We start from the raw sequence: 27,120 nt of genomic DNA on the forward strand, positions 1-27,120 counted from the left end.
AGCATGGGCTTCTTACCTAAATCTCTTAAATTGGTCATTATAAAGCCCATTATTAAAAAGCCTAATCTGGACATTGCCAGTTATAGCCCAATTTCTAATCTACCCTTCGTTGGCAAACTTTGGGGAAAAAAAGTAGTGTTTAAGCAGCTGTGCACCAATCTGCATAACAACAGCATTCATGGAGTTTTTCAGTCTGGATTTAGACAAAACCATAGTACTGAAACAGCATTACTACTAATGATTTACTTTCCACTCTTGATAGGGGCAGCACTGCCATCCTTGTGCTGCTAGATCTTAGTGTTGCCTTTGACACCATAGATCATGAAATTCTTCTCAATAGGTTAGAAAATCTTATAGGAATCAAAGGATCTACCCTCACCTGGTTCAGGTTATATCTGAATGATCACCATTAGTATGTTTATATAAATTACGAATGCTCCTATCACACTAGAGTAAAATATGGTGTTACACAAGGATCAATACCGGACTCATTACTCTTTACTCTTTATGTTTTACTGCATAACTTCACTGTTATGCCGATGATACCCAAATTTACATATCAGCTAAACCTAACGAGGACCCTGTCTCAGCAAAATAACAGACTGTATTAAAGAAATTAAAAACTGGATGACACTCAATTTTCTTTTACTCAGTTCCGATAAAACAGGGCTACTTCTACGTGGTCCTAATGTAGATCAAAATTTAAATGATAATACTGTGGTAAACATAGATGGTCACATAGTTATACCTGGTAAAACAGTGAGAAACTTTTTTGAGTAGAGTCATTTTTGATGCACATATATGCAGTATATTTAAAACTGCTTTCTTTCATTTACGCAACATTGCTAAACTCTGCAGCATACTATCCCAGGGGGATGCTGGCTTCATAAGCCCCAGCTTGTTCTGAATGCCGCTCCTAGAGCTAGGAAATTTAATAATATTAGTCCAATTCTTTCATCCTTACACTGGTTACCCATTAAATTTTGCACAACCCTCCACGTACACTCTGCTCGCAAGATGCTGGCCTATTATCAGTCCCACGTATTAGAAAAACAATGCAGGAGGAAGAGCGTTCTTTCATAAAGCACCCCAACTTTGGAACAACCTCCCTGTTAATATACGGGAATCAGACACACTCTCAGTCTTTAAATCTAGATTAAAAACTTTTCTCTTTACACAAGCTTTCGGATAACTCACCAGTTCTGTGTTCTGTCCTGCTCTGGTTACATTTCACCACTGTTCTGTCCCACTCTGATTGCAGGCTTTTCATTACTATTATTGTGGTTGTCTCTCTAACCATTTCTGCTACAGGTCACTCACTAAACATAAACCTTGTTTTAATTTTCATCTTTTTTCTCTCTCCCCCATGTCCTGAGCTGCCTGCCTGGAATTGCCCTTTTTTGGTCCAGTTCCTGCATTTCGGTATCAGGCCTGTCCCACTACTCATCAGAGTTCCAACACAACCATCCTAACCCCTTTCTCTCTCTCTCTCTCTCTCTCTCTCTCTCTCTTTTACATGTACTGATATGCCCTGTCGTCCAATCTGGAGGTGTCCATTCATCCTTGTTGCAGACCCAGGCCTGTCTCTCTACTTGGCAGAGCTTTTGACACAAGTCTCCTAACCCCTTTTTTCTTTATTTCCTTTCTTGCTGTTCTCTCTCTATCTCTTTTGCATGTGCTGTGGTGCCCTGTTTCCTCCTGCTGTGCCCTGATGTTTGCTCAGCCCGGCTCTCCACTGCCCTGCTGTGATACAGTTCTACTCTGGAGTTCTGCAATGATCCACTCCTACCGCTCTCTCCATTGCTATACATACACACACTTAATCAGCATGGACTTTAACATTAACACTGAGCATATGTCCAGCACCTACTCACACTCATAACCTGTTCTTACATTAGCTCTAGCTCTTCATTATCTCTCTGTCCAGCACCTACTCACACTCATAACCTGTCCCTAAATTAGCTCTAGCTCTTCATTATCTCTCTGTCCAGCACCTACTCACACTCCTACTTCATAACCTGTCCCTACATTAGCTCTTGCTCTTCATTATCTCTCTGTCCAGCACCTACTCACACTCCTACTTCATAACCTGTTCCTACATTAGCTCTAGCTCTTCATTATCTCTCTGTCCAGCACCTACTCACACTCCTACTTCATAACCTGTCCCTACATTAGCTCTAGCTCTTCATTATCTACCATCACTGCCATCACTATATTAACTTCTAGTACACCATGATTATTATATCATGATTATGAAAATGTTGCACACCAGAGCAGTTTAACAGTTTAGATGGTTTGGTAACTTTTATCAATAATTTATAAATAGTTCTGAGCAGAGGAGGATGGGTCCCCATTGTGAGTCCTAGTTCCTCTCAAGGATTTTTCCTCCAGCTCTGAGGGAGTTTTTTTCTTGCTACTGTCACCGTTGTCTTGCTCACTGGGGGTCTTAGATTTGTCATGTCTTTTTATGTTCTTTAGTTTTCTTTTTTCTCTTACTGATTGTGTAAAGCTGCTTTGTAACAACAACATTTGTAAAAAGCTATACAAATAAATTTGACTCGACTTGACTATCACGGTTCCACGCTGGAATTCACTGAGCTCCTGAGATCAACTTATTCTTTCACAAATGTTTTAGGAGCAGTCTGCATGCCTAGGTGCTTGGTTTTATACCCCTGTGGTCATGGAATTGATTGGAACACCTGAATTCAGTGATTTGGATGGGTGAGTGAATACTTTTGGCAATATAGTGTAAAATGAACAAAATCACACATCTGCTGCATCATTTTATTTATGACTTGCTTCATCAACAGCTGTTTTACAGATGTGCTGAATAAACTTTCAAGGAAAAACACAGAAAACAATCTTGCTGTCCTAAAGTCCAACAGAATCAACATGATGAAGAATCGTTTATACAGTGTATTATTAGTAGTAGATTTTCACCAAGATTAACAAGAGACACACAAGCCTGTCAGACCACTCTGAGAAAAATGGCTCTGTGCTTCTGGATTATGAGGAGCTTCTTCTCCAAACATTACAGCACGTAAACTGGGTCGCAGTTTGATCAGCTCTTTCTTTGTTGTGGAAAAACGGTCATTTTTAAGCTGTGAAGAGATTGTTAAACTTGTGGATCCAATGACAGACTGGTCCATTCTTTGTAGAAGAGAACATGGGCCGTGTCTTCATCAAAACGGCTCGGAGAATACCTTTATTATTGGTTAGAGGACACCCCGAAATGAAGAAGTGAAGGACAGCTTTTCCTCAAATGGTCCTCTCATGCCTCAGAAGCTCACTTCCGGTGGCACGCTTTGGAAGGCAAAAGCTGGGGGGCTGGTTGATCCGCCCAGACCCAGGATCCTCGTTACTCAGTCTCCGTGAGTGCAGGAGAGAAGAGAGGAGGTGCGGCGGGAGGCGAGGAAGGGGATCCCGCTCTCGTGCACCGTTCAACACAGACACTGGATGACTCTCCATCCGCGGGTGAGCCTGGACCACGCCCCTCTTCCACGTGACCGCGCACAGCTGACAGGCCATGCGCTCGCTGTCACAGCAAACCGTGAGGGTGGGACATCCAGGACAGAGGAGTTTCTAGAAATGAAGGTGAACAAGCTCGTCTCTCTCTTCTAGAATTTGCTCTTTGAGACTCTGGAAACGCTTCTTCTGGATCAATAACAAGAACTTTGCAGATGTGATCATCAGTGTTTGCTGCATCGAGACGATAAAGGTAGTTATTCCCTCTAAAGCTGACTTTATCCTGAGCTGAACGAAGCTTTCTAGAAAGATCATTTACTCACAGCTAAGTTAGCTCATCTTAGCAGCAGCAGAAGAAAGGACGTAGTCAGCTGGAGCTCCACAATCCTGACAAAGACAGAGTCATTTCTTCAGAGAGACTCCAGCAGCAGATGGAGAGCTAGCTCTAGTTATATGGAGAAGAAATGATGGTGTTGTTGGAGAAACTTCTGGAGAGTGGGTGAAGCTGTTAAACACGTCCTGCTGAAAACTACAGGCTGGATATCTAACTCTAGAGAAGCTCACTTCTGAAAGAGCTAGCTGCCTAATTTAGCTTCTTCACCTGATGATTGAATTTGTGATTAATAAAATTCATACAAGTAAAAAATCACAAATTCCTGACTTTAATTAATAGTTAATGAATTTAAATTAATGTTGACATGGCGTTTTAATGGATAATTTGCAAAATAAATAAAAAATAATAATAATAATAATAAAGAAAATACAAATATAATGATGAATGAATAAATGATCAAACGACTGATAAAATTACTATGAAATCTTTTCATACATGTGAATTAATCTGGTTTGTGTATTTTTAGCTGGTCAGAATGAATTTAGTCCAGTAAAACAACACAGTGTATCTCTGACACAGGTTGTGTGATTTAAACACATCATTGTGTAAAAAGTTGAAGACTTTCTGCTTTAATGGAAATATTTCAAATAACACTAAATGCGCTGTCCTTACCTGTGTGACCCGCACTGTGATCTCAACACATCGTACTGAAGACCTGATTAAATGATCATCAACCAAATTCAGTTCCCAACACTACTGATGATAGTTTTCTTACATTTATGCTAAAACTGTAAGTTTAGAGATATATTAAACACATTTGAATAAAACCTAAACGAAATAGATTTATTTGGTTTCATTTCTTTACAGTAATTAACGAACAATGTTAGATGAACATGAACACTTTACAGAATCGTGTTGAGATTAAATAAATGAATTAGTGAATAAGAGCTTCTTATGTACTGGATAAATGCACTGAATTTCATGTGGATCCTGATAAAATGATTAAATTCAGAGATTTTTATTAATTATTTTCTAAATATTAATGTTCTGACCGTTAATGTTATTTTTATTATTAATAAAATGTTTTATGAATATATATATATATATATTTGCAAATATTTTAATTTGAGAATAATTCGATAATAACCACAGGTGAAAAAAACACATTTTATATATTACATTAACAAAATATAATGCTTAATTTATAATGTATAATTTATAGAAAATATAATTAATTAAATTAATAATTTAGAAGACGACATTAAATTACATGGCTTGTTTTTTTACGACACAGAAGGAGAATCTGCACAATAAGGAAATTTAGGCAGTTTAGCTTAGTCTAATCAGTCTTAGATCATTTTTTCTTATAAATATATTTTTCTTGCTGGAAGCTTCGTTTACTGGTGTAAAATCAGCTGCTTTACTTTCTACTCCAACAGTGTGTTTTCTGTATCGATCGTGTTCATGTACTTTCTCTGATTTTCTGTCTGTTTTAATGAGCTATTTAAGTCTATTATTGTTTCCATAGTAACTTCCATTGGAACGTAACAGTTATTACGTCATAATGAGGTAGAGTGTTCTAATAAACCGAGCTGAGACGTTCAGCTCATTATCACATCAGATGAGCTGAAAGACGTATCAGCGGGATCAGGTGAGTCCTCTGTATAGTGAACAAGGTAGAGGTGGAATTTCTAGGACGTTGGATTAGAGAGGAGGAGCTTCAGGCATGTTCCTCTTCCCAAAATGTAGTTCTTTCATAACTCCACTTGTCCTTCTCTGAACAGAAATGAGAGGAATGTGCTGATATGATTATTACTGAATAACAGTATAACTAGTCATCACTCTTAGTTTTATTAGATGTTCATTAGATGTTTTATTCAGTATTTCAAGTGTTTGGAGGAAGAAGTGTCAAAAAGATCAATTAAGAATTTCATTTTGATCATTTGATCACCTTGTAGAAAATAAGAGGTTATGAGTTTTAGTTTATTTATAATTTCATTGTTTATCCTGAGCAGTTTTTCTTTATTGTTTAAAGTCCTACATGAGTGTGTTCATCATTCTAGACATAACTTAAATATGTACATTTTTATTACAGTGTTCTAACTCCCTACTAATTATGTGAAACCTGTGAAGCTACAAATCACTTACATTACAATCATTTTCTACATTTATTCTAAAATAAATGATTTTATATGTTTTAAACACTGACTCTCATTTTTTAACTGTATTTTAGGAATGATGGTCAGAATACTGACCCTTCTATTTGCTTTGGCCCTGGTGGTTTCCTGTGGCCTTAAGCACCCACAGAGTGCAGTTTCCGGTAGAGTAAATGGGCGCAGCGTGGCGGACATCTTCGAGGACCAGCATGTTTACAGGAACACGGTGGGTCTCTTCTTCTACTTCTCATATTCTTGCATTCACTTGCCTACAATACCGTATCAGGTTCAGATAGTCCTCAAGTTTCTCTTCAGAACCGTAGAGGAACGTCTTAGAACATCCTGCACCTTCTAAAACAGGAAGTGCAGTTTGTTCAGCTGTTCTTATGTTGTTGATCTGAGAGGTGTGAGCAGCAGTGAAGCAGTCCAGGTCCTTCACCAACAGATTAGAATGAACTGAAAAACAATGAAATCCTTTTTGTTCCCTTGATCTTGTTCATGGATGCAGAAGCAGAAAACAAGCATCATGAGAATGACCCATCAATAATGCCAGCATTAACCATTCACTGTTTCTGTCTTTCAGAGCATCTCTCAGTGTCTGCCGGGCAGCCAGCTGGCGTTTGACGTTAACGCCACTCTTCAGGAGAGCACCCGGCTAAACCGGCGGTACTTTGCCTGCCCAAAACCTGAGCCGGGCGTGCCATGCTTCCTTTTCAAAGACCGTAAGTCTTCTCTCGCACTGTAGACTGCTGGGGAGAACTTCACACAGGAGGATTTCTCAATAAGCTGAACAACAAAAATTTGATGTTTTTCCAAAAGGAAATTTCCTCATCTCTTAAAGGACAGTCCTCATTTTTGGTTTAAATGATCTGACTGATAAATTCTGCTGTGTGAAAGATCCCCTATCTGATGCTGGCTTTACATGCTCATCAGGTGCTCCTGTTTCCCATTAGCAAAGCTGGCTCCTCTGTGCCAATTTTTTTAACATATCCCCCCATTGTAAAAAATACAACCCTACTGCACTGCTTCCATAATTCAGGGGTCACATGTGTAAACAAGTGTCTAAAGCCTAGTCAGTGATTCCTAAAAGTCAGTTTAAGATTGAAAATGATCTGCCATGGAGCTCTAAAACCATCCTTTCCTCCTCCGTGTAGAATGAGTAAAGGTCAGAAACAGACACTCAAAATCAAAACTCTACAAATACTTTCAGATTCCCTCTTAGAATTACGACTCGAAGGACGTTGTTGTGCATTTTTTAGGTCAGAAACTCATGTTTATGATTATTCTGGAGACATGAAGGTGGCATCAGTGTCAGACATCCCCAAAATTCCTTTGCTACATAGGTGCTCATAGCTCTGTATATAGTATGCTAGGTGTGGTGCTATTTGGAGGTTTAACCCTAACCCTCTCTCTCTCCCTCGCTCTCTCCCTCTCTTTTTCTCTCCATTACTAGTTTTCTATCCATTCTTTGCTCTCAAGAATAACATCTCAGGAGAGTTGGAGAGCTTCACGGGCAGGTAAGAATTATAATCATTATTCCATATATTTGTTCTATTACTGATGTCTGGGTGTAAATGATACTGTAAGGTATTGATAATGTACCACTGTAATCAATTTCAGTCTATTATAATGTAATTGATTTCATAAATGGGCTCCTTTTAATTATTTTTATATTTAATATGTGTGTGTGTGTGTGTGTGTGTGTGTGTGTGTTTCACAAAAGCTACACCTTTAAGATAGTAGGCGGGGGACCTTTTTCAAGAAGCAACATCCATTACTACAGTGAGGAGGAAATCTTGAAGATCAACAGCTTCAATTACAGGTATCTACATCACATAGACTTACTGTGACAGTTCAGATCACTGTGTTGCTGCTGTAGCTTTTTACACAAGACTGAATCAGGACAGAAACATGTCAGTCTGTCTAATTGCTATGTTTACTATTAGGATAATGCTCAAATTCCCCCTGTGTGTGTTTGTGTGTGTGTGTGCGTGTGTGTGTGTGTGTATCAGCGTGAGCTCCGAGGAGAGTCTTGTGTGGATGTTGCATAAGGAAGCTGTTAACTTCACTAAAGAGGGCTTTGTAGTGATGAGTGGCAGCATCAACTGGGTCAGGTGAGAGCTCCCACTGCTGTTTTTATTTTAAATGAAGCGTGTGTGTGTGTGTGTGTGTGTGTGTGTGCGAGAGAGAGAGAGAGAGAGAGAGAGAGAGAGAGAGAGAAACTGTGATTGAGTTGAGTTGATGCAACAGCTCCCTCCTATGGTTTTGTACGATGATTAACTGTGTGTGTTTGTGTGTATGTGGTGTGTGTGTTTGGTTGTATAGATGGGTGTGTCAGAAGAACTCTCCCTGTGGGGACCTAACACCTGAGGGTCTGCTGAGTCCGGACTTCTTCTTCATCATTGAGGTCTCCAACAGGTACGTCCACTTGTTTTCAATTCTGTTATCTTCACTAAAGAGGGGCTTCATAGTGATGAGTGGCAGCATCATCTGAGTCATTTCTCTCCTCCTCATGGAGCATTTATAAGACCTACAGACAGTCAGTAGAGTGAGCACAAGTTCATGTCAGTAAGATTTACTTTGTAGGGGAAATTCACCTGAAGTACGTGACTCTTAAGCTCATAGAGAATTCTCTGTTCTGAATATGGATCAGTTCTGGTAGTATCTCCTCACTACGTGTGCTTAACAGAGAACTGACGTGTTCAGATCGTTGATAGGGTGATGGCTGAGAAGGAGTAAGTGCATCATGTTAAGTATCTGTCTAATGCTTCTTTTTTTGTATGTGTGTGTAGGGAAGTTGACAAGAGCACGTACTGTGAGCATTCTGCCCGTTTCGAGCTGCATGTTCACGGTCTTCCTCTACTGCCAGACCGAGCTCTTTTCTACGTGGGGGTGAGGGATTTATTCAGCCATACCTACAAACATTTTACACCATAGAATAGATTAGAATTCTATTATTTTTTGTGGAAGAGCTATTAATTCAGAATAAAAATTAACACCAAAATGATCAATGATATGATTACAGATGACGATGATGACCGTGTTCAGCATCCTTTGCGTTCTCATCGTTTTTAGCAGCTGTCGGTCGAGACGACACACCAACTCCAGCCCTGAACATGACAGCCTTTCAGTAGACGGTAAATCTGCCAGAGCTTTTACATCTACTTAGAAATTCAACCACAATCACACACACCTATACTCTCTTTAACACACACACACACCCAAACAGGCATGTTCATCATTATCTCTCTCTCTCTTTCTCTGTCTGTAGAGGATGAATCCAGGGATGAATTTCAGGCTGATGATTCCTCAGTGAAGTGTTTGTGGACGCGGGTCGAGCAGATCTACGACCTGATCTTTAACTTCACTCAGACGCCTCTGTTCACCAGTTTCATCTTGTTCGTGGTTGTACTTGATACCACGCTGCTGATCGCCCAGGCCTTCCCCAGCCTCAGTGTGAGAGCAGGTGAGGTCATACACTGTATAGAGCTCATATTCATTCTGTCACATTTTGTCTTTTGGTCGAAGTAAAATTTGACCTCATCACTGGTAATTATGGAGTCATGAGGGCAGTGGCTTACATGACCACTCACAGATGTTTATGTGGATACACTCGACTAGACATGTTCCAGAATTCAGTGGTTCAGTAAATTGCAATATTAAACAAATGGTAACGTTATCATATACATGCCAGACATGATTATTTTAATACAGTATTGTGATCATATCATAAGTCATGTTTAAAGGTCTGGTCATTATTCTAATATAAAATTCTGATGTGTTTTCATGGCTGTACTAGGTTGGGTGTTCTCAGCGGTAGATGCCTGTTTTCTGGGTATCTACCTGATGGAGTTCTTTCTTAAGCTCCTGGCGTGGGGACACAAGTACTTCCAGAACTCCTGGAACAACATGGGTGAGCTGATCCATCTCTTATGAGAGTAGTGAACATGGTCCTAAAGTGGCAGCCTGTTCCTGCAAACCAAAACAATACCAAAAAGATTACGTGAGAACTTATTCAGAGTCTTGATTTTTTCTGTTTGTGTCTTTTTGTTCTTTCAGATTTCATCATTATTGTTATGAGTGTGGTGGATTTTACACTGCCATTGGTGCAAACCACTGGATTCGCAGGTGGTAAACAGACCTCCAGTGTCTTCCGGGCTCTGAAGATCATGAAAGGAGCACGAGCAATCAGAGCTTTCCGTTTGCTCAAAGCCATCCGGTAAGGAAAAGTACACCTCAATTGACATGAAGTGAACTGATGTCACTGATAATTGAAGCAGTAATCAGGAACTGCAGTTAGATGCAGGCTATCGTACAGAGCTATACCCCAAAACCCTTTCAACCACAACACTATAAACCCACATCCTCAAAATCCAAGCCCTCTGGCATCAGACTAAAAAGTTTGTCCATTTTCGTTTTTCACATTTTTCTACTTCAAACCACAAAAGCAGATACAGCCACACTAAAGAAGGAATCTGTAGTGCATGAACAACACCTTTCACAAACTCGTTAAGCCAATAAGCAATACTATGGTGTTTCAATTAGCAGTTTGTGGATCACACTCTGATACTGTCTTTCATTTTTGTATTAATCAGGAAGTTACGGGTGTCAATATCTGTGGCTATCACTTTAAGTTACTAATTGATACATAGTGTTTATTATCTCTCATAGAGAAGTAATCTAAACTAATAATGTTGGCACGATTAGGTTATGATAGATTATGTTACGATATAGAATATATTCAAAATGATCATGAACAGCTTTGGTCAGTGCACCATCATCATTTTTGGGAAGTTCGGTTTACTCCCATATATTAACTCTGGGACTATTTCTCTTGTTCCAGCTCCTTTCACACGCTTCAGTTGATCTTGGCTACAGCTGTGAAGTCATTGCGGTCTATTGGCTCCACCTCACTCATCATGCTGATGGTAATAAGCATGTTTACCATTTTCCTCCGGGTCCTGTATAGTGAGACAGACCCGGAGAGGTTTGGAGGTATTTTCAGCACGATCACCACCTTGTTTCAAGTGCTGACGCTAGATGACTGGGCGCTGGTCTATAATACCAGCTATTACAAAGGTAAGGGATTATGTGTTCCTTGGAATCAACATGTCACATGAAGAGCTTACTCATTAAAGTCATAAAGCAGCTAGAAATAAATGAACAAGATTATAATACATTACCATTGATTGTAGTTAGATTCAGAAAATCTCAAATTTACTCTAATAAAGTTCCACTTTCTAATTTGAATAAATAAAATATATTTTTATATATACAAATAAAATTGGGAACTATTGTTGTGAATTTATAACAATTATATTCATTTTCTGTTTTCTACATCCAACAGGAGCTGCTCACATCATGATCTTCCTGGTGTCATTCATCATTATAGAGAATTTAATTCTCCTCAAGTAAGTTACCAGGAATAACCTTCCCGTTTTAAATGAGCAGCAAACGTCTTCTAGTTGAAATCACAAGTCAGACAGCATTGACTTATCACTACTCAGTGCATGTACTCAGTAATGTTACTTAATGTTCACTTCATCTTTGTTCTCTGTCCTTCAAGTATCATCCTGGCAGTGTTGGTGGACAACTTGGGACTTACCATCAACAGAACCAATCAGAAGGTACACAGAGTTCAGACTCTTGCAGTGCAGAATAAGTCATAGCTGTGTAATGGTTCAGTAATCTAACTAACCTCTCATTTCAGGTGGAAGCTGCCCAAGAGGATGAAGCCGAGTTCATCAGGAAGATCGGTAAGTGTGTAAGACAACATGGCTTGCTTTGTTAACAACATGGCTTGCTTCTCATTAGTGAGCAATGTTTGTACACAGCCATAACCACTGTGCATTCATTTCTTCAAGATGCGTTACTAAACCCACCTCTACTGAATTCAGCTGAACAACAAATAAGAACATCTGCATCTTACATTTATCTTACATTTGCTTACATTTAAGCAATTAAATTTGTTTTAGTGTGGACTTATTTGTTTATATCTCTCTCACTTCAACAGAACTGGAGATAAGTGAGAGCAAGCCGGAGGAGGAGTCTGACCAGGAGGCTCTAGGAAGGATTTTCAGTGGACAGAAACACAGCAAACGGTAAAAGACGGGTTTCAGAAATAACCATATGTTGGTCCATCAAGCGTGACAATAAGATCAGCATATTATATTCCCATACCAATCAGTAGACCATTCTCTCTAATAGATTGTTGTTGTTTATGTTTATAGAAAGGTAGAGCTGATGGCAGACTATCTGAGACTATTGGCCAGCATGGAGCAGAGCCAATTCTCAATTGAATCAGAAGCCTTTCTGCTGAACAAACTTGTGGAAAGCAGCTTTAAGGTAAGGAGCTTTTCCATATCCATGCCATTGCATTTACAGTACAACTAAAATATAAAGGCCAGTGGACTTCAGCTGGTTTATTATTAACACTTTAACATTTAAGTAAAGAGTAAGAAACATTATTCAACTTTTTTAACTTTAAATAAGAGAATTAATATAATTGTTAAGAATTCACAACAATAATATCAGAAAAATCTTTATGAACAATTTTAATTAAACACAGTAATGTTTGTTTTAAGCTGTGTAAATGTCAGTGAGCCAGTGTCTTAAAGCATCAGTGAGCTGCATATGTGAGAGAACACCAAAACTACATTAGTCCTTATAGAGTTACTGACACAGTTCATTTTGTTTCAGGGCAGGGAAGAGGAGACTAACAGCGAATAACCTCAGACCTGCACCCAGCTGCTGACCATATGCAACACTCCACTCCACCTAACGTCCAAACACAGGTCTGTTCTGTCCATTTAACTCCGCCTTAGCTGCTGCTGCCTATGTCAAAATGCAGAGACTCTACACCCGCAGTAATTTCTTGAATCCGGTGTCAACCAGAGGAGGATGGGTTCCCCTGCTGAGTCTTGGTTCCTCTCAAGGTTTCTTCCTCACTTTTCAGGGAGTTTTTCCTTGCCACTGTCGCCCATGGCTTGCTCATTAGGGGTCTTGTCCCGGATTCCTATCATTAATTAGCAACACAGTGACACCCTTTTATCGAACACACCTAGTCTTCTGACTAGGTTATATGCAGAAGCCACTCCATTGTTCTGCTGGGTGACTCTCACGTGAGCAGTTGCTGTGAAACGTGGATCAGAGGGATTGGGATAAACAGCCTGATCTGAACCCGATTGGTGGGACGTTTGTGGACTTCTGTGCTAGTCATAGGATGTCCAAAACAAAAACACCATGTTCAAACACAGGGTTGCTCAGAAGTGTACTTGGTACCAGAGCACCTTGGGCCAAAGGTCAATGATCAACCTTGTGCTCGTGTCATCTGACCTGAGGCCATATGTTTCGGACACTCGGGTAAAGAGAGGTGCTGATTTATCAGCTGATCACTCTCTGGTGGGGAGTTGGATCAGAGAAGTGCCAGATTAACCTGGTAGGCCCTGACTTTTGGGTAGTCTCAAGGAGGTTCTGAATAAAGCTCCAACAATTCAGAAGGGGAAGGAGGGACACTGCCTAAAATGCTCAGAACAGGTAGTGAAGCTCTGACCTCAGCTGAGGATATTGTTTGACGCTGGAATGAACACTTTGAGATACTCCTAAACCTGAGGAACATGCCGACTGTTCAGCATGCAAAGCTGGAGGTTACCAGGGGTGTCAGAATCCGTCTCTTTTGCAAATGCTACTTAGATAGTTGAAACTCTATCCTGTGGCAATGCACCAGGAGTGGATGGGATTCACCCCCAGTTCCTGAAGGCTCTGGATGTTGGGGGGCTGTCTTAGTTGACATGCCTCTGCAGTGTTGCATAGACCTCAGGAAAAGTACCTCTGAAGAGTTGAGTGCTGTTTCTCATTTTCAAAAAAAGGGGACAGTAGAGTGGGTGCCAACTATAAAGGCATCATACTCCTCAAGCTCTCTGAAAAAGGTACTGGAAAGGAGAATCTATCCAATAGTTCAGATATAGGAGGAGCAATGCGGATTCCGTAGTGGCCTTTGGAACGATGGACCAGCTCTTCACCCTCTCTAAGATTGTTGCGGGGGCATGGGAATTCCCCACTGCAGTCTACATGTATTGTGTGGACTTGGAGAAGGCTTACAGCCGTGTTCCCCAAAACATCTAGTGAGGAGTGCTCTGGGAGTGTGGGCGGCTGGGGTTCTTGTACTCTCAGTGTGAGAGCTGTGTCCATATTCTTGGCACTAAGGCAAGCTTGTTCAGTGTTGCCATTGGACTCCGTCAGGGCTGTGCCTTGTTTTCACTCCTGTTTGTGATCTTCATGTACAGGGTAGCAAGGTGCAGCCTGGGGTAAGAGGGCTTCTTTCAGAGGGTGTTGCTTTTCTGCTGCTTTTTGATGATGTTCTGCTGACTAGCTCTCTGAAAATTAAAATGATTAATGCCCACAATGCAGGACAAGGTTATAGAATGATAGCTACTGTTTTCAGGTAGTTTCCTCAGTTCGTATAGTGATTAAGAAAAGGCAGTTAACAAGAATGGTGGATGTAAACTTAAGCATTAGAGTTTTTCAAAGAAACCCATTTCTCCACCAGCAGTGTGTTTAATAAAGTTTAACATTTTTTAATTCAACATTTTTAAGCGTGACTTGTTTTGTTGAAATGTGACTTTTTAAAGATATTTACTCACACTCTTCACATTTTAACCAAATGGTTCCACAAATAAATATGCTTGTGTTTGAATCCATAATTAACAGCAACTTTGATAGTAAGTGATTAACAGTAAACAATATTAATCATAATGAATTATTACTAAATAAATACCTGCAGAAGAAATGTAGGAATGTTTTTTAGTGCTGAATCATCATGTGTAACAACTGTGCCTGGGCGTTGGGTATTGCCCAGCAGCCAGAAAAAGACAGCAGGGGCAAGGTTCAACACTTCTTAGCAGAGGTGCATTTAATGAATTAGAAGAAGGACTCAGACCCCAGGACAAAGCATATATGCTGCTATGCTACAATCTTGGTAAGCCAACCATGTAGCTGTGCCTCCTATGTGTTATAAATATCTGCCCAACTATGGATAGAAAATGTAATAATAATAATAACAACACCACAGAGAACATCTCAACATCCAATAATTTATTAATGGAAGATCGTAGGGGTAAAATTTGTTCATGGAAGGACATGGGAGTTCTGCTGCTGTGCTGCACATACAAAATGAAGAGATTGTCAACAAATGGAAAGCATAGAGTAGATTAGTTTCATATATTTGCAGTTTACAATACTGTACACTGCTGAACCAAACACACACACAGCCTGCCTGGTATTTATCACCTTTTAGGTACTGTCCCTCTTCTTGCATATTTTAGCCATTTCTGTCTCCAGACAATACAAACATTAAAAAATGAGAATGAAAGTCTGTTTGGTTCTGGAAGTTTTAATAAAGTAAAAACAGCTACAAAACTGATACGCTTCTTTACCTGGTTCAATGTATTTTCTCTATGATCAACACTTCAACTTTTTTACTGATACTAACTCACTAAACAACAACTGATGACTTCTACTCATGTGACTGATTGGAAATCATGAAGAGATATATGACAGCAAGGAATATACAGAGTGGTCTAATCATTTTAATATCTTTGGCTTGTTCAGGTTCTTGTCATGTTAAAGTTCTACTGAATTAGTTAGCTAACAAGCAGATAATGGTTCAAATCTGGCTAGCTAATTGTATTGGCTGTAGTTAAGCACAAATTCACAGTGTAGAAAGACATCTCAGCAGTTGCTGTGACACTGAATACGAACATGATTACAGAAATGTGTCTGATATGTCTGTCTCTACACTGGACCGCTCTGCAGCCAAACTCCTACTTCAAAGCAGATTAGAAAAACAGCAGTGCTCATCAGAAACCTGTAATCAGACACGTACAGAACAGTGTTAGTAAGAAAACAGGTTACATCAGCAAGGAAAACAGTACAGTACACTGGTGGATCATCCAAAAGCTCGAGCAAGAAGGTAAGTTTTAAATCTAGACTGAGATGGTGTCCGAGTCCTGAACAGCAACAGGAAGTTTATTCTAGAGTTGGGGGGCTTTACAAAAGAAAGCTCTTCCCCAAGCGTTGATTTTGCAGAAGCAAGGAATAGACAGAAGGCCAGCATCCTTCAAACGAAGTGTATGTGACGTGTTGTAGGGTTTAAGCAGTTGTGGGGCCAAACCGTTTAGCAATTTACAAGCCAGGAGTATTTTATAATCAGTGCAGAATGTAATTGGTAACCAGTTTAGAGACGAGAGAATAGGACTAATATGGTCACATTTCTAGCTCTACTGAGCACTCTAGCAGCTGCATTCTCAACTAGTTGGAGCTTTTTTCATGATTTGCATGAACTTTCAACATAAAGGGCATTACAGTAATCCAACGCACCCAGGATTGACCGCTGAGGAACACCATCATTTACTTGTGTGTAATTGTAAAGAGAGTATTCATTATGTAAATAAACACATTGGTGGTGATCAGTCAGATAACATCTAAACCAAGTGAGGGCAGGTCCTTTCATTTCTACAGCATTTTCTAGGCTGTCAAGCAGGACTGCATTTATGTCTAAGGTCTTAGAAAAAGCTTTGGCTCAACAACTCTGCTCATACATGGGTAAGAAATCTGGATTCAGACCCTTTTAATAGCACTGAGACAGCCCTAGTGAAAATAAACGATCTTCCTACCTCTGTATCCTTATTAGCTCTTCTTGACCTCAGCACAGCCTTTGACACAATAGATCACACTATCCTCCTAGAAAGGTTGGAGAACATGGTTGGAATCACAGGAAGTTCAAAACATATCTAACTGATCTCTATCAGTTTGTAAATTTAGGATTTATGTTCACAGTAGGATTAATCTTCACATTATACAAAAGTGAGATATGGAGTTCCCAGAGGCTCTTTATACATATGTATAAATAACATATAGCTAAAATGACTAGAACTGCTTTTGTGCATCTTTGGGACATTGTCTAGCTAAGATGTTCCTTATCTCTACCTGATGCAGAAACATTTGTACATGCTTTTATTACCTCAAGACTAGATGATTGCAACACACTATTGTCAGGATTTTCCAGCAGGAACCTCAGAAAGCTTTTTCAAAATGCTGCAGCCAGGGTCCTGTCTAAAACTAGAACACCTGACCATATCAGTCCAGTTCTATCAGCACTGCATTGGCTTCCAGTTAAATTCCGTATTGATTATAAAATTCTACTACTGACATACAGAACCCTACATGGTCTCACTTCTGAGTACCTACAAGATCTCAATAACCCTTATGAAGCATCACGATTATTTGGATCACAGGCTGCTGGCTTCTTACTAGTTCTCAACATTTAGAAAGTCACAGCAGGGGGAAGAGCCTTTTCATATAGCCCCCCAACTCTGGAATAATCTTTTAGATTAATGTTCAAGTCTAGGCTGAAAACTCACCTGTTTAGCTAAAATGTTTCCCTTTAATATTAAACATTGACCATGGATGCCGGCACCGATGGCATTTGGCTTCCACATGTATCCCATACATCCGTGCAGTGAACACACACACATACACACCAGTGAAACACACACAGTGGACAGTAAGCATACATGCCCGGAGTGCTGGGCAGCCATTGCTGCAGCGTCCGGGGAGCAGAGAGGGTGAAGGGACTTGCTCAAGAGCCCAACAGTGGCAGCTTGCCGAGCCAGGGTATCAAACCCACAACCCTGTTATCAACAGCCTGGAACGCTAACCGCTGAGCCACCACTGTCCCCCTTTAACCACTTAATCACTGGCCGTGTTGCAAACTTAGCGACTTTTCAGACCCCTCTAGCGTCTTTTTAAACGACTAGCGCCAAATCTAACAGCTTTTTCTGGTGTCATTGGAGACTTCTGGAGACTCTGAGGTGAAAAGACAGGTTTATTAAGTTTTTCGGAAGCTGCTGTGAGTCCCGTCCCACAACACTCACAGTGCTCAGTCTCTCAGTCGGAGCAGACCCACACCGCTCCATGTCCACACTGCAAATGAACTGCGCATGCCCAAACCCGCCGCTGACCCCGCCCCCTGTTTTCAGAGCGGGGTGTAAATAGAAATGCGTCTTCAGAGAGACACGAAATAAACCACTGCATTTAACTCACACAGTCTCACTCACCTCAAATCTAACTAACTAACAAACAAACAAACAAACAAAACTAAGTAACTCTGACAAACTGTCTCTTTTAAGGTCACTTTGCCGGTCCCAAGCCCGGATAAAGGAGGAGGGTTGAACGTAGGGTAGCAGTTCCACCCCACATAACAGTCTTTTGATTAAATTTGATATGCTAACATTTAACAACACAGGACTAAATTAATTTATTTAATTAATGTAAAAAGGATTTATATCATGTGGGTCTAGACAAAGCATTAAAGTCATGACATTATATTATTTTGAGTAGTGATGGCCTGTTTAAAAGGCAAAAAAAATATAATCACCAGGAAAAGTTCATTTATTCAGAGTTCATCTGTTTTTCTAACATATTTACACAATTATGCAAATTAAGCGTCGACGTCATTTCGCGACTTCTAGCGACTTTTAGGACAGCCAATAGCTACTTTCCTTACTGAGGAGTTGTCAACACTGGGTGCATCTCTCTATGGAGTCTCTCTGTCCAGTGCAGTGCAGCTAGCATTAGGTATAAATGCAGTACCATAGAATGGCGGCAGAGAGAGTCGAGTTCAAGGTCCTCATTACTCTCTACTTGTAGAAACTGAAGGAAATAAAGCTTTAGAGCCACTTTCCACACTTGATATCAGCTTACTACATCTTCACAGACGGACTGTTTACCAGCTGAAAGACACAAGCTGAAAAGGGCTCGGCTAGTAATGTTAGCAAGCTGAGGGAACAGACCACCACATGTCTGTTTATCTGAGAGACCGGCTGCCTTACTCTGTGTACATTTCAGCTACATGTCATCTAATTTACTGTAGCTTTCTGTGCTTAGAAACAGTTATGGAGGATATAAAGACATCCTTCTGTCTGTGTGACAATAAAAACTAATAGTTAATAATAGAAAATGATGTACAATTGTTTAAACTGCTGAAATCACTTTGTTATAATAGCACTGACAGCTGACTGTGGAGTATTTAGTAGTGAGAAATGTTCAGGACTGGACAGGTGGCATCCTGTCTCAGTACTGTGGAGCCGGCGTTGGAGGAATCACTGTCTCTGTGTTTAGCTTTTCCACTTTCTAGCACTTATGTTTTATATCTGTTCAGTCATTTACTGCATCGTACGCTTACTGACTGCTTTTAGATTGAGTTTACAGTCTATTCTCACAGGTTTATCAACAACTAAACAAAAACGGAGTAGCAGTTTACCCCTACAACCAAGTTTATTTCAGTGCCCAAATCAACTGCAAGCGGTAAGTCCCTGCTTGATTATGGCTGCTGGGCTTTTTGGGTGTATGAAGTGTGGCATGTTCAGTCTGGACCCTTTTTCCACAGCTAGTGATAATGATTTATGATCACAATTTATGATTCAGTTATAGGAATAACTCAAAACACAGGGTTTGAAGCGAAGTCGATTGAACTGCTTAATCTTAAAGTGACAGGCCCATCTCCTGCTTCCATAACTCAGCTTTCAATCCTGCTGCTAACAGTTTATCGTCCCCCTGGAGCATATACTGAATTTCTTAGTGATTTTGTTAAAAATGTTATAGCCCCAACTCACCGATGTAACCACACACTACACTTGGTATTAACGCTGGGTTTTGAGGCAGAAAATATAGTTAGCTTCTCTCAACATGACTCAATATCCGACCATTATCTAATCATGATCAAATAGTTCATAACCAGAATATCGATCACCCGCCCCGCTGTATCAGCAAACGTACAATAACAACTGCAACAGTGACTGCATTTATTAATGACCTTCCTGACTTAACCATCTCCTTCCCATTACATGCTAAAGATCTCGAGCATGTGACTGAAAATTTACACTCTGTCCTCGCTCTAAAACCAAATCTCAGTGTTTTTCAGCTCTTATTGAGACAATCAAAGACAACCCAAGATTAATTTTCAATACTGCGACTAAACCTCCCAACAGTAAAAAAACAAAGTAGCTCAGTTATCCCTGCTGAAATTAGTAGCAACGACTCTTTGATGATAAAATAGAGAATATTAGAGTAAAAATCCAATGTCAGTCCCAAACCACAGCGGTAGACAATGATGAATGCTGCACCAGCTCCACAGCACACCTACAGTACTTTAGCCCAGTTACAGAAGAAGGCCTGCTCAATATAATTAACTCAGTGTCATCATGTATATTAGATCTGGTACCAACTCTGTTGTTTAAACAGGCATTGCCAAAGGTTGGTAATCCATTAATTGACATAGTTAATACATCTCTTAGCATGGGCTTCTTACCTAAATCTCTTAAATTGGTCATTATAAAGCCCATTATTAAAAAGCCTAATCTGGACATTGCCAGTTATAGCCCAATTTCTAATCTACCCTTCGTTGGCAAACTTTGGGGAAAAAAAGTAGTGTTTAAGCAGCTGTGCACCAATCTGCATAACAACAGCATTCATGGAGTTTTTCAGTCTGGATTTAGACAAAACCATAGTACTGAAACAGCATTACTACTAATGATTTACTTTCCACTCTTGATAGGGGCAGCACTGCCATCCTTGTGCTGCTAGATCTTAGTGTTGCCTTTGACACCATAGATCATGAAATTCTTCTCAATAGGTTAGAAAATCTTATAGGAATCAAAGGATCTACCCTCACCTGGTTCAGGTTATATCTGAATGATCACCATTAGTATGTTTATATAAATTACGAATGCTCCTATCACACTAGAGTAAAATATGGTGTTACACAAGGATCAATACCGGACTCATTACTCTTTACTCTTTATGTTTTACTGCATAACTTCACTGTTATGCCGATGATACCCAAATTTACATATCAGCTAAACCTAACGAGGACCCTGTCTCAGCAAAATAACAGACTGTATTAAAGAAATTAAAAACTGGATGACACTCAATTTTCTTTTACTCAGTTCCGATAAAACAGGGCTACTTCTACGTGGTCCTAATGTAGATCAAAATTTAAATGATAATACTGTGGTAAACATAGATGGTCACATAGTTATACCTGGTAAAACAGTGAGAAACTTTTTTGAGTAGAGTCATTTTTGATGCACATATATGCAGTATATTTAAAACTGCTTTCTTTCATTTACGCAACATTGCTAAACTCTGCAGCATACTATCCCAGGGGGATGCTGGCTTCATAAGCCCCAGCTTGTTCTGAATGCCGCTCCTAGAGCTAGGAAATTTAATAATATTAGTCCAATTCTTTCATCCTTACACTGGTTACCCATTAAATTTTGCACAACCCTCCACGTACACTCTGCTCGCAAGATGCTGGCCTATTATCAGTCCCACGTATTAGAAAAACAATGCAGGAGGAAGAGCGTTCTTTCATAAAGCACCCCAACTTTGGAACAACCTCCCTGTTAATATACGGGAATCAGACACACTCTCAGTCTTTAAATCTAGATTCAAAACTTTTCTCTTTACACAAGCTTTCGGATAACTCACCAGTTCTGTGTTCTGTCCTGCTCTGGTTACATTTCACCACTGTTCTGTCCCACTCTGATTGCAGGCTTTTTATTACTATTATTGTGGTTGTCTCTCTAACCATTTCTGCTACAGGTCACTCACTAAACATAAACCTTGTTTTAATTTTCATCTTTTTTCTCTCTCCCCCATGTCCTGAGCTGCCTGCCTGGAATTGCCCTTTTTTGGTCCAGTTCCTGCATTTCGGTATCAGGCCTGTCCCACTACTCATCAGAGTTCCAACACAACCATCCTAACCCCTTTCTCTCTCTCTCTCTCTCTCTCTCTCTTTTACATGTACTGATATGCCCTGTCGTCCAATCTGGAGGTGTCCATTCATCCTTGTTGCAGACCCAGGCCTGTCTCTCTACTTGGCAGAGCTTTTGACACAAGTCTCCTAACCCCTTTTTTCTTTATTTCCTTTCTTGCTGTTCTCTCTCTATCTCTTTTGCATGTGCTGTGGTGCCCTGTTTCCTCCTGCTGTGCCCTGATGTTTGCTCAGCCCGGCTCTCCACTGCCCTGCTGTGATACAGTTCTACTCTGGAGTTCTGCAATGATCCACTCCTACCGCTCTCTCCATTGCTATACATACACACACTTAATCAGCATGGACTTTAACATTAACACTGAGCATATGTCCAGCACCTACTCACACTCATAACCTGTTCTTACATTAGCTCTAGCTCTTCATTATCTCTCTGTCCAGCACCTACTCACACTCATAACCTGTCCCTAAATTAGCTCTAGCTCTTCATTATCTCTCTGTCCAGCACCTACTCACACTCCTACTTCATAACCTGTCCCTACATTAGCTCTAGCTCTTCATTATCTCTCTGTCCAGCACCTACTCACACTCCTACTTCATAACCTGTCCCTACATTAGCTCTAGCTCTTCATTATCTACCATCACTGCCATCACTATATTAACTTCTAGTACACCATGATTATTATATCATGATTATGAAAATGTTGCACACCAGAGCAGTTTAACAGTTTAGATGGTTTGGTAACTTTTATCAATAATTTATAAATAGTTCTGAGCAGAGGAGGATGGGTCCCCATTGTGAGTCCTAGTTCCTCTCAAGGATTTTTCCTCCAGCTCTGAGGGAGTTTTTTTCTTGCTACTGTCACCGTTGTCTTGCTCACTGGGGGTCTTAGATTTGTCATGTCTTTTTATGTTCTTTAGTTTTCTTTTTTCTCTTACTGATTGTGTAAAGCTGCTTTGTAACAACAACATTTGTAAAAAGCTATACAAATAAATTTGACTCGACTTGACTATCACGGTTCCACGCTGGAATTCACTGAGCTCCTGAGATCAACTTATTCTTTCACAAATGTTTTAGGAGCAGTCTGCATGCCTAGGTGCTTGGTTTTATACCCCTGTGGTCATGGAATTGATTGGAACACCTGAATTCAGTGATTTGGATGGGTGAGTGAATACTTTTGGCAATATAGTGTAAAATGAACAAAATCACACATCTGCTGCATCATTTTATTTATGACTTGCTTCATCAACAGCTGTTTTACAGATGTGCTGAATAAACTTTCAAGGAAAAACACAGAAAACAATCTTGCTGTCCTAAAGTCCAACAGAATCAACATGATGAAGAATCGTTTATACAGTGTATTATTAGTAGTAGATTTTCACCAAGATTAACAAGAGACACACAAGCCTGTCAGACCACTCTGAGAAAAATGGCTCTGTGCTTCTGGATTATGAGGAGCTTCTTCTCCAAACATTACAGCACGTAAACTGGGTCGCAGTTTGATCAGCTCTTTCTTTGTTGTGGAAAAACGGTCATTTTTAAGCTGTGAAGAGATTGTTAAACTTGTGGATCCAATGACAGACTGGTCCATTCTTTGTAGAAGAGAACATGGGCCGTGTCTTCATCAAAACGGCTCGGAGAATACCTTTATTATTGGTTAGAGGACACCCCGAAATGAAGAAGTGAAGGACAGCTTTTCCTCAAATGGTCCTCTCATGCCTCAGAAGCTCACTTCCGGTGGCACGCTTTGGAAGGCAAAAGCTGGGGGGCTGGTTGATCCGCCCAGACCCAGGATCCTCGTTACTCAGTCTCCGTGAGTGCAGGAGAGAAGAGAGGAGGTGCGGCGGGAGGCGAGGAAGGGGATCCCGCTCTCGTGCACCGTTCAACACAGACACTGGATGACTCTCCATCCGCGGGTGAGCCTGGACCACGCCCCTCTTCCACGTGACCGCGCACAGCTGACAGGCCATGCGCTCGCTGTCACAGCAAACCGTGAGGGTGGGACATCCAGGACAGAGGAGTTTCTAGAAATGAAGGTGAACAAGCTCGTCTCTCTCTTCTAGAATTTGCTCTTTGAGACTCTGGAAACGCTTCTTCTGGATCAATAACAAGAACTTTGCAGATGTGATCATCAGTGTTTGCTGCATCGAGACGATAAAGGTAGTTATTCCCTCTAAAGCTGACTTTATCCTGAGCTGAACGAAGCTTTCTAGAAAGATCATTTACTCACAGCTAAGTTAGCTCATCTTAGCAGCAGCAGAAGAAAGGACGTAGTCAGCTGGAGCTCCACAATCCTGACAAAGACAGAGTCATTTCTTCAGAGAGACTCCAGCAGCAGATGGAGAGCTAGCTCTAGTTATATGGAGAAGAAATGATGGTGTTGTTGGAGAAACTTCTGGAGAGTGGGTGAAGCTGTTAAACACGTCCTGCTGAAAACTACAGGCTGGATATCTAACTCTAGAGAAGCTCACTTCTGAAAGAGCTAGCTGCCTCATTTAGCTTCTTCACCTGATGATTGAATTTGTGATTAATAAAATTCATACAAGTAAAAATTCACAAATTCCTGACTTTAATTAATAGTTAATGAATTTAAATTAATGTTGACATGGCGTTTTAATGGATAATTTGCAAAATAAATAAAAAATAATAATGATAATAATAAAGAAAATACAAATATAATGATGAATAAATAAATGATCAAACGACTGATAAAATTACTATTAAATCTTTTTATACATGAATTAATCTGGTTTGTGTATTTTTAGCTGGTCAGAATGAATTTAGTCCAGTAAAACAACACAGTGTATCTCTGACACAGGTTGTGTGATTTAAACACATCATTGTGTAAAAAGTTGAAGACTTTCTGCTTTAATGGAAATATTTCAAATAACACTAAATGCGCTGTCCTTACCTGTGTGACCCGCACTGTGATCTCAACACATCGTACTGAAGACCTGATTAAATGATCATCAACCAAATTCAGTTCCCAACACTACTGATGATAGTTTTCTTACATTTATGCTAAAACTGTAAGTTTAGAGATATATTAAACACATTTGAATAAAACCTAAACGAAATAGATTTATTTGGTTTCATTTCTTTACAGTAATTAACGAACAATGTTAGATGAACATGAACACTTTACAGAATCGTGTTGAGATTAAATAAATGAATTAGTGAATAAGAGCTTCTTATGTACTGGATAAATGCACTGAATTTCATGTGGATCCTGATAAAATGATTAAATTCAGAGATTTTTATTAATTATTTTCTAAATATTAATGTTCTGACCGTTAATGTTATTTTTATTATTAATAAAATGTTTTATGAATATATATATATATATATTTGCAAATATTTTAATTTGAGAATAATTCGATAATAACCACAGGTGAAAACAAACACATTTTATATATTACATTAACAAAATATAATGTTTAATTTATAATGTATAATTTATAGAAAATATAATTAATTAAATTAATAATTTAGAAGACGACATTAAATTACATGGCTTGTTTTTTTACGACACAGAAGGAGAATCTGCACATTAAGGAAATTTAGGCAGTTTAGCTTAGTCTAATCAGTCTTAGATCATTTTTTCTTATAAATATATTTTTCTTGCTGGAAGCTTCGTTTACTGGTGTAAAATCAGCTGCTTTACTTTCTACTCCAACAGTGTGTTTTCTGTATCGATCGTGTTCATGTACTTCCTCTGATTTTCTGTCTGTTTTAATGAGCTATTTAAGTCTATTATTGTTTCCATAGTAACTTCCATTGGAACGTAACAGTTATTACGTCATAATGAGGTAGAGTGTTCTAATAAACCGAGCTGAGACGTTCAGCTCATTATCACATCAGATGAGCTGAAAGATGTATCAGCGGGATCAGGTGAGTCCTCTGTATAGTGAACAAGGTAGAGGTGGAATTTCTAGGACGTTGGATTAGAGAGGAGGAGCTTCAGGCATGTTCCTCTTCCCAAAATGTAGTTCTTTCATAACTCCACTTGTCCTTCTCTGAACAGAAATGAGAGGAATGTGCTGATATGATTATTACTGAATAACAGTATAACTAGTCTTCACTCTTAGTTTTATTAGATATTCATTAGATGTTTTATTCAGTATTTCAAGTGTTTGGAGGAAGAAGTGTCAAAAAGATCAATTAAGAATTTCATTTTGATCATTTGATCACCTTGTAGAAAATAAGAGGTTATGAGTTTTAGTTTATTTATAATTTCATTGTTTATCCTGAGCAGTTTTTCTTTATTGTTTAAAGTCCTACATGAGTGTGTTCATCATTCTAGACATAACTTAAATATGTACATTTTTATTACAGTGTTCTAACTCCCTACTAATTATGTGAAACCTGTGAAGCTACAAATCACTTACATTACAATCATTTTCTACATTTATTCTAAAATAAATGATTTTATATGTTTTAAACACTGACTCTCATTTTTTAACTGTATTTTAGGAATGATGGTCAGAATACTGACCCTTCTATTTGCTTTGGCCCTGGTGGTTTCCTGTGGCCTTAAGCACCCACAGAGTGCAGTTTCCGGTAGTGTAAATGGGCGCAGCGTGGCGGACATCTTCGAGGACCAACATGTTTACAAGAACACGGTGGGTCTCTTCTTCTACTTCTCATATTCTTGCATTCACTTGCCTACAATACCGTATCAGGTTCAGATAGTCCTCAAGTTCCCTTCAGAACCGTAGAGGAACTTCATAGAACATCCTGCACCTTCTAAAACAGGAAGTGCAGTTTGTTCAGCTGTTCTTATGTTGTTGATCTGAGAGGTGTGAGCAGCAGTGAAGCAGTCCAGGTCCTTCACCAACAGATTAGAATGAACTGAAAAACAATGAAATCCTTTTTGTTCCCTTGATCTTGTTCATGGATGCAGAAGCAGAAAATAAGCATCATGAGAATGACCCATCAATAATGCCAGCATTAACCATTCACTGTTTCTGTCTTTTAGAGCATCTCTCAGTGTCTGCCGGGCAGCCAGCTGGCGTTTGACGTTAACGCCACTCTTCAGGAGAGCACCCGGCTAAACCGGCGGTACTTTGCCTGCCCAAAACCTGAGCCGGGCGTGCCGTGCTTCCTTTTCAAAGACAGTAAGTCTTCTCTCGCACTGTAGACTGCTGGGGAGAACTTCACACAGGAGGATTTCTCAATAAGCTGCACAACAAAAATATGATGTTTTTCCAAAAGGAAATTTCCTCATCTCTCCTCTCAAAGGACAGTCCTCATTTTTGATTTAAATGATCTGACTGATAAATCCTGCTGTGTGAAAGATCCCCTATGTGATGCTGGCTTTACATGCTCATCA

This window comes from Salminus brasiliensis, chromosome 3 (assembly GCF_030463535.1).
Source record: "Salminus brasiliensis chromosome 3, fSalBra1.hap2, whole genome shotgun sequence".
Classification (NCBI taxonomy): domain Eukaryota; kingdom Metazoa; phylum Chordata; class Actinopteri; order Characiformes; family Bryconidae; genus Salminus; species Salminus brasiliensis.